Source organism: Gopherus evgoodei, chromosome 4 (assembly GCF_007399415.2).
Source record: "Gopherus evgoodei ecotype Sinaloan lineage chromosome 4, rGopEvg1_v1.p, whole genome shotgun sequence".
NCBI lineage: Eukaryota > Metazoa > Chordata > Testudines > Testudinidae > Gopherus > Gopherus evgoodei.
In genome coordinates, this window is record NC_044325.1 from 139,425,399 (window position 1) to 139,435,072 (window position 9,674).

Below are 9,674 nucleotides of genomic sequence, written 5' to 3' on the forward strand. Positions count from 1 at the left end.
TAGGTGTGAAATGATGGAGAGAGGGGTTGCATGGTGGGGTTGAGTGAAGGGAGGTGGGATGGACTAGGTTACAGGCAGGGCCGACGCTACCATTTAGGCAATCGCCTAGGGCGCCAGAATAAATGGTGGGCGCTGTTTTGCCAGAGGGGATGGCAGGCGGCTCCGGTGGAGCTGCCACAGTGCTGCCTGCGGAGGGTCCGGTGCTCCGCGGCTCCGGTCGAGCTGCCGCAGTCGTGCCTGCGGAAGGTCGGCTGCTCGTGCGGCTCCGGTGGACCGCCCGCAGGCATCACTGCGGCAGCTCCACCAGAGCCACGGAGCACCGGACCCTCCGCAGGCACCACTGCGGCAGCTCGACCGGAGCCGCGGGACCAGCGCGCAGGGCGGCAAAATTGCTGTCTGCCTAGGGCGCTCAAACCCCTAGCGCCGGTCCTGGTCACAGGAGACTGTAATTATGGTACTTAGCGCTTGTAAAGTACTTTAACTATTTACTATACACAGCCTTCCCCATTATTTTTCCTGAATATCAAATCCAGCTCTCTCGGCTCCTCCTGTTTAGTTCTGCCCCCTTCCCTACCTCTCCTTTTAGTATTAAACTACCACAGAACAGCATTCAAATACAGGGCCTTTGCCTTCCTGTTAACACAAACGCAGGAGTGCTGTACTGTACTTGCCCTCACTGAGACCTGGTCCTACCTTCAAGTTATCTGATTTTCATCCTGCACATGCCCAGCCTGGATGTCAGCTTGCGCCAGTCGTTCCAACTGATGCTATTTGGATCTGGCAGCATCTGTAGCTGCTCAAAGAGCTTGTGGGGGATTTTGGAAGGGAAAAAACACAGCTCTCTCAGTGTCACTCAGCGAGGTGGGATCATTGAAGCTGAAGGCCTGGTGCTAGCTCTGCACTGACTCTTTGGCACCCCAGCCCTTTTTCTAGATGTTCCATCACTGGCACTGCTTTAGCTCTAGCTTTCTGGCTTGTCCGGGTCATAGCAGCCACCACGTCCCTTTGATACGGAACAGTCACAGAACCACTACTTATGCCCATTATAGTGGGTTCTGAGATGGAGGAAGCTGCTTCCCAGCCCCATCCATATGGATCTGTTTTTGCACCAGTGATTTCCACGTGGCTATGGAGTGCAAGTCTCCTGATCTGCGTTCATGGGTCCTTAGAACTTCGGCTGGTATGTGCCTCCAGATACACCAGTCCCAGCCTGTATCTCCCAGTGGGGGATACAGGCTAGGAGGGGAAACTCGTCAGTACCACGGTCCCTGCCTCCCTCAGTCGTAGTTGCTGTAAGGAATGGGGCAGAAGTGCTTTCAGTACAAGGAGACTGCTCCCAGCCCAGCAGCCGCTAGAAGTACTTTACAAATCACCTCTCTTCAGCAGACCTAATACTCACCTGTTACAGTGAGGGGCGGAAGAGATTCTGGTCACTGGAGAGCCACTCCCTGGGGCCTGGAATCTCAAGATGTCCACATACTTCGTCTCAAGGCCTTGAAGCAAGGGAGAAAATGAGAGAGGGCAGAGTAAGAGTCAATTAGCTGAACTGTGCACACGTGCTGCTGGATTGATAATCCTGGGGAGCAGCCTTCCCAGGGCTGGCTTACATCCTGGCTGTGAGATTATTGGTGCAACGGCAGAGAGCCTGTGTCTGGCTCATGCACACCAGTGCAATATGCTGCAGCCAGTGGCCTTACAGCTTCAGAGGGGTGACCGAGTCAGCGAAAGCAGCCTATGGGAGGACTTTGTACCAGGCTGGTAATATCGCGCTGCTGAGTCAGGGTGGGGAATTAGGGCGCATAGAAGTTCAGACGAGTGGTTCCAGATGCATGGCCAGGAGTGATCGCAAATGCAGCCTGGCCATTGTGCCAGAAACAACTTTCTCCTGGCTCTCATCCTGTACTTATATATGGGGCCAGATCCTCAAGTGGTGTAAATTGGCATAGCTCCACTGCGTTCAAAAGAGAGACGCTGATTTACACCAGTTGAGGATCTGGGTCTCTGCAGCAAACGCTGTTCCCTGGTGCCAGCTGTAGGACATTCCTGCCACGCCTGTACTGAGCTCCGCTATCAACTCTTCTCCAAGCTCTGCATGGCTAGTGGGATTGTTTCTCTGCTCCAGTAGCAGGACTGTTCAGTCTTTTGTATTCCCTCCCCCCCCCCCCACGCACGCACGCACGCACGCACGCACACACACACACACACGCTTAGTGGGGAGAACACACAATTAATACAGTCACCAAATCGGAAGCTGGCCTTATAGTGCACTACGCCAGGGTATGGTGGGCGTGACTGAAGCGTGTAACTCGCAGCTTTGGGCACTGGGGACAGATGCCACCGCCTAGCCTGAATATAAAACAAAGCCCACCATCCTCTCGCTCGGTTAGCTGTGAATCAGAGCTGCTCAACAGATCCCCATCCCCTGTTAGGCCCCACCCCCAGGACCCTGTAAGGGTCTCTCTCTGTCTCTGGGTTTTCTATAGCACCCATCACTGTAGCATCAAAGCCTGTTCACTCCAGCCTCCACTGAGACATATTACTGGAGCCTGGATTTAGGGATCCTACCTCTGGAAACCCTGTAATAAAAGTAGGGGATAAAGACTGTGTGCTGCTGAAGGAACAGAGTGTGAGGCGGTACGGCAGGTGAGAAAGCCAATCCCCTCTGCCGGTGAAGCACAGAATGAATCTCTGGGAATCAGGGGGCTCTGGGCTCCACTTAACAATTGCTGGTGCAGAGAAGTGGGGCTCAGGCTCCTCCCCACTAACAGCGGTAAATTAAACCACAGAAACCTAGTGGTTACAATATCCCCCAGCCCCTGGTCCCATCTTCTATAAATACCTTTATCGCAGAGCTGCCAACAGTGAAAACCAAGTGAGGTTACAATGCATTCCTGGTCATGCAATCTCATTCTGAATGACTGACTTAGCTGACATGTTTAGTATACACATGCTACCCTGCCACCACTCACTTTTTGTTCAGGGGAAGGTTAAATTTTACAAAAGATAAATTGCACTAATAAAAAAGTCAACTATCTCTGTAATCCATCCTGCCTCCTGCTTCTAACACTAGCTTGGGTTTCTTCTCTTGCTCCTAATTAAGTAACCAACAGAAATAAAAGGCCACATAATTTTAAACTTTTTTTTTTTTTTGATAATTTAAACAGACAGTGGCCTGGGCCAGAATTCAAGATCCAAGAACCATGAATGCTGGGCAAGTCTGAACCCAGATCTGGGTGTTGTGACTGGTGGCTTGTCTCTATCATGGGCCAAACTAAACCTCTGGATCTGAGCTGCCCTGAGTTTTGAGGCTGTTCGGATCCCAGATCTGAACTACTGCTGCTCAGACCCATCTCTCGCTGGAAATGGCATCTTTGGATCTCAGCAGGTCAGATGTACTATGCAAAAGGAAAAACTGCAGCTTAACGCTCATTAGCACAGAGAAATGATTTCAGGCTGGTGCATGCTGGACAGTGAAAACCGTCTCCCCCTTGGCATGGGGCAACAGGGAGAAAGTACGCAGTGCTTCAGGTATAACTTAAATTGGCATATACAGATATTGCTGCCTAGATGCTACAGTGATGGGCACATTATAAATGCCTAGAATAGATTAGGTAGGTAGATTAGCTAGATAGGTTATGTAGACAGAGCAGGTAGGTAAATAGTATTAAATAGGGAAGTAAATAGATAATTAGGTATAAAGGTAGGCAGGGAAGTAGATTAAGTAGGTACATAGGTTAAGTGGGTAGGTAGGCAGGGATTAGTTGGGGTTGTGTAAAGAAGCATGTAGACAGAATAGCTAGGTAGCTAGATTAAATTAGGTTAAACAGATTAAGTAGGTAGCTAGGTTCAGTAGATAGTTTGGGTAAGCGGGTGCTGGACTGCGTATGTACACAGGCAGGTAGACAGAGGAGATGCGTAAACAGAAGTAGGTAGTTAGGTTAAGTAGCTAGATTAGATAGATAACTGGGTTAAGCAGGAAGAGAAGATATTTAGACCAAAGTATAGAACTTACACTATGTGTGCATTGTAACAATGACTTCATTGGTCAGTGCTGGGCTCAGATGGAAAGAAAATAAACAGACGTCAAAACAGCAGTTCAGAAAAAACGATGCTCTCAATAAAATCCCAACTAAACAGTTAACATTCATCATAATAAAGAAAAGAAACCTGAACCTGTTTCTTTTTTTCCTTGCTTAGCAAAAATTAAACACTTTGCCCTTCTGTAATGCCTTTCATCCTACAGCCATTCATTAGTTAGCCATGGCAACCCTCTGGGAAGTGGGTACTTATTGCACCCATTTTGAAGCGGGTGAAACTGAGGCACAGAGAAGAAATGTGATTTGCCCAAAGTCACAAAGGGAGTCCATGAGAGAGATGGGAATAAAACCGGTCCTCTGACTCACAGTCTCTTGCTATAACCACTAGATAATGCTCCTAGACCCCTGGGGCAGGGACTGTGTTTATACAGCAGAACCTCAAAGTTACGAACAGACCACTCAACCACGCACCTCACAATCAGGGAGCAGCAAACACAAAAAAACCAAACAAACAAGGAAATACAGTACGGTGTTAAATGTAAATTACTAAAAAAGTAAAGTGGAAGTTTAAAAAAAGATTTGACGTGGTAAGGAAACTGTTTCTGTGCTTCTTTCATTTAAATTACGATGGTTAAATGCAACATTTTTCTTCTGCATAGTAAAGTTTCAAAGCTGTGTTAAGTCAATGTTGTAAACTTCTGAAAGAACAACCAGAACGTTTTGTTCACAGTTATGAACATTTCAGAGTTGCAAACAACCTCCATTCCCAAGGTGTTCGTAACGCTGAGGTTCTACTGTGCAGTGCCTGGCACAATGGTGTTCTGGTCTGTTTACTAGGGGCCCTGAGCCTTACAGCAGTACAAATAATAATAGAGCCAGGACGTGAACCCAGGAGTCTGGTTTTTCAGTGCCCCCTGTTTTAACCACTAGACTCTACCCTTCAGAGAGACTTTTAATTCCACGGGCTGTTCTGAATGAGAAATGGCCAAGAACAGTTACACTGACAGAAACCACAGAGTCAGGCAAACTGCTGCAGACTGGAGGCTACCTGCTTCCTCCGGAAACAAAATCCGTGCCAAATGTGGAGGTGAGGAATGGACTGGCAGCAATGGGCAAAGTGGTTACAGTCAAGCTCTAAATGACGCTGGTTCTGCATGATGCGTAGCATCACAACATGACTTCCACTAGTAAAGGCCCTGTTTTGTCCCTAGGTTCCTTGAATCAAAGCACTGAGACTTGACAGTGAGGTGCGTGACTCTGAGCATGACTGATTGTGCTTGAGTATCCACACAGCACTCACTATGCTCTTGAGGCCAGATCCTCAACTTGTGTAAACCTATGCAACTCCATTGACTTCAGTAGGGTTACACTGATTTACACCAGCTGAGGATCTGGCTCTCAAAGTCCTTTCTTAGCCAGCACCAGGCTCCATGTAAATCATGGTCAGAATTTTCTTACAATTGTCCCTTCTCTGGTTGTTCCAAAGACCCAGTGAGGAGCGTGGAAAGATAGTCCCTGGGCATGACATTTGGAAATGTGCTCTTCTCAGCCCCCAGCCATTCGTATCTAGGCACTGTCACAGGTCAAAGTCTGTGGGCTTTTCTGGTTAGTTACTGGGAAGTGAAACGAGCTGACATGAGCCTAGGATGCTGCACTGATTTTTATTGTCATCATTATTTTATTTAATAGCAATAGGATGAGTTTTCTTTGCTTGACACTTGTAGTTTTGTCACCTGCCTGGAAAACCCCCAGCATTTTGGCTGAGATTCAGTGTAAATATCTAGTGCCTGCTCCCTCTCTCATGCACATCAATGGATTCACCAACCTCATACTTCTTTCCTGTCTCTGATACCTATGATCCCCTGGGAACTGGGAGCACTGAGATAAATGGACTTTGATCTCTCAGGAGAAATGGGAATATTGCATTCCTCAATGATTCACAGTAAAGATCCCTAATGTACCCTATAGCAACAGTGCATTAGTGATAGAGCTGGGAGAATAATTCTTAAAAGATTATTTATTAGACCAATTTTGCTTTTCCTCCTAATGAACCATCCGTAAAGCAGATCATGTTTTTCTCAGTTTATTTATCATTCTCTGAACAGTGTCCCTGACTAATTCTTGCTGTGTTGCTGATTTGCAGGTGGCTTCTTGGGAGCATTTAAAATTTAGAACATTTTGAATGATTACATGGTGTCTTCCTCTTTTTTGATTGTATGCGCATAACTCTTTGTATCAGATAGTCAAGGTGAATACCTGTGTAACATGACCCGATGCTCCTGGATGGGGATTGAACCTTGGAGGTCTGGATCTAAAAGCATGAGCCTGTCCTGCCTGAGCTAAAAGATCCAACTCTGTTAGCACAAACCCAGTAATGGGCTCATAAACCTCTATGAAAGGAGACAGCACTACATTGTAGCAGGATGTGTTACACTTGTATTTTACAAATTCACAATTCCCGCTCTGGAAAAACTGCCTAATAATTGCTTGAAATTTTCTCTGATTCTGGGATTGGCCCAATCCCCGATGAAGACAAAGCAGTCTCAGGGGCTGTCCTTATGTCTACCCAGCTGCCTGTGGATCCTAGGGGCTATTTCAGGAGTCAGAGGTAGCTGAAGTGTGGCAGTGCATGCTGCTTTTCTATAGAAATGTCCCCAAAATGACCCCTACATGGGCAGCTGCTGGGTGAGTCGCATAGTGCCATTACGCCAGTTATGTGCCTACACAGGGAAATTCTCCATGGCCAGTTATAGAGGTTTTATAGCTCCTGTGCCAGCGAAGCCAGGGCTCTCATGAACTGGGCCATTAATTTTTGAGATCAAATATTTAATTTCACCAGCATCCTAATCTGTAAAGTGGGCTAGGAATTTGACAGACCAGGCCTAGGTATGATCTGGGTCAGGGGCTAGCAATCTTTCAGAAGTGATGTGCTGAGTCTTCATTTAGTCACTCTAATTTAAGGTTTTGCATGCCAGTAATACATTTTAATGTTTTTCAAAGGTCTCTTTCTATAAATCTATAATATATAACTAAACTATTGTTGTCTGTAAAGTAACTAAGGTTTTTAAAATGTTTAAGAAGCTTCATTTAAAATTAAATTAAAATGCAGAATCCCCCCTGGACCGGTGGCCAGGACCTGGGCAGTGTGAGTGCCAGTGAAAATCAGCTCATGTGCCACCTTCAGCACCGATGCCACAGGTTGCCTGCCCCTGATCTGGGTTATACAGAAATCCATCAAGCAGAGAATTATTCTGAACAATGATCTTTTTGTACCCTATCCATGGAAAGGAAATACTAGCTGCTAAAAATTGTTGACAGGTTACTTCCCAATGTAGTCATGAAGGAAGCATTAGTCAGTGCTCTGCATTATTACTATTCCAATGGAACATCAGCAGCCAACCGGCTGATCACATTAGAAACTGCTCTGTCATGCACAATAGCAGCATTGTTGAATGATGGGCTTTTCCATTTGCAAGGTTTTCAGAGGGGTGGGCTTCACAATGAGATGCAAATAGCTATTGTTCAATTAATGCATGTGTTGTATCTCTTATTTTACAGTGATAATTACACTACAGAAACACATCCCTTCAATGGAGCTACGCTGATTTACAGCAGTTAAGGAAATGACTACACTGAGATAAAAGACCCGAGGTGCCGCTGCCTCTGGCCCAGGTCTGCTGACTCAGATTCACTGGGCTTGGGCTCCAGGGCTATCAAATTGCAATGTAGACATTTGGTCTCAGGCTGGAGCCCGGGCTCTGAGTCCCTGTGAGAGGAGAGTGTTTCAAAACCCAGACTCCAGCCCAAGCCTGAACATCTACACAGCTATTTTTAGCCTTGCAGCCTGAGCCTCATAAGCCTGAGTCATCTGACCTGGTCTTTGAGACTGAGGGTTTGGCTACACTTGCAGCTGTACAGCGCTGGGAGTTAAAGCTGTCTTCATACAGCTGTGTAGGGAAAGCGCTGCAGTGTGGCCACAGTTGCAGCGGTGTTGGGAGTGGTGCATTATGGGCCGTTATCCCAGCATTCAAGTGGCTGCAACGTGCTTTTCAAAAGAGGGGGTGGGATGGAGTGTGACAGAGAGCGTGGGGGAGAGAGAGAGAGAGTGGATTTTTGGAGCCGACACTGTGTCAGCTCCCTGCCTTGCAAATTCCGACCTCTTCCCCCACCCCTCTCTCATTCACTCTTAAATGCAAATAGCCTTCAGACCAGACAAGCAGCTGCTCTGACGGACTCCCTCCCCCACCAGCCATGCTGTTTCTCTCCTCAAGCAAACACTAGCTGTGGACATTCCCTGTCTGCCTCTGCTCCAGCAGACAATTGCTGTGTTTGTTTTTTAGATAAGCCGCTCCGGGAGCCCCGAGTTCCCAACAAAACAAAGAGAGTTCTTTAGTTAAAAGCATTATGGGAAAATTCCGGAGGTCAGTTACAGCGTAGTAAGATTAATCACTGTTTACACTGGCACTCCAGTGCTGCAGCACCAGCCCTGTTCTCTTTATTCCTCTCGTCCATGTGGAGTACAACCAGCGCTGTAGCCAGGGAGATACAGCGTTGTAGGAGCCTTGCCAGCGTGGATGAGGAGTAAGTTACAGTGCTGTAAAGCCACCACCAGCGCTGTAACTCTCCAGTGTAGCCAAGCACTCACTGCGGCGGGTTTTTTATTGCAGTGTAGATGTACTCTAAGAATATGGGTTTCTCCCCACTCTTCACAAAACAGTAATTTTTTTCTGCTCTTTCTGAGCGCAATAAAATTAAAGGATCTGACTGGGTCTGTGTTATAATGGAAATATTACACTCCCCCAAGGGACATCAACCTTGCTTCAGACCATGAAATTCAGGTAATGACCCATAGCAAAAGTGAATTAGTGTTTAATTCTCCATCCCTTGTAGACAGCCTCTTAATGGAAATTGATTTCTAGGTCTGTTCCGCCCTCCATCTGCCATTTAACATGCATTTGTAATGTCTTTACTTTAGATTCAAGAGGCTTTTGCCAATTTTGGCTAAGAGGGAAGTGGACAGGAGATCACAGAGAGCCTCTGGTTAATAAATGTTCTGATATGCACCACATGGATCATTAAAATTGCAGACACCCATTCACACAGAGACAGCATGTTCTCTTTCTCACTCACACACTGTTGCACACAGAGAAGACATACTTGCACCAGGCCAGCTTCTGAGCTAGTGTAAATCAGCATACCTCTATTGATATCCATAGAGTTACTCCAATTTACACCAGATGAGGATCGGGCCATCTGTCGCTCTCATTAATGCACTAGCACACAATTACACAATCCCACATGCAGGACACATTCTCACATGCAGGACACATTCTCACCTACACACAAGTTCTTCACATAGCACTCATATACACATACACACTCGTACATGCACAGACACTCATATATACACCATTCACACACGTTCAAATACTCAACACATGGTCTCTCATACACAACGCATTCACACCACATACACAAACAGAACATACATTCTCTCCCTCTCTCTCTCTCTCTCTCTCTCTCACACACACACACACACACACACACACACACACACACACACACACACACACACTGACTCACAGAGGGATTCCCTCAACGCATCAAGCAGAGATGTAGAGTCTCACATACTGTGTG

General features: G+C 46.7%; 1 protein-coding gene across 3 annotated transcripts in view; it reads right to left on the minus strand.

Moving 5' to 3' along the window:
• The window catches only part of LOC115650868, a 64,062-nt gene extending 59,494 nt beyond the window's left edge, over window positions 1–4,568 (minus strand). For 2 of the 3 annotated variants that reach the window (XM_030561383.1, XM_030561380.1), the window contains exon 1: window positions 1,400–4,568. The gene's annotated coding sequence lies outside the window, so the exon portion shown is untranslated. The remainder of the gene's footprint in view (window positions 1–1,399) is intronic. The other variant, XM_030561381.1, reaches the window with a different exon arrangement.
• Window positions 4,569–9,674: the final 5,106 nt, after the last annotated feature.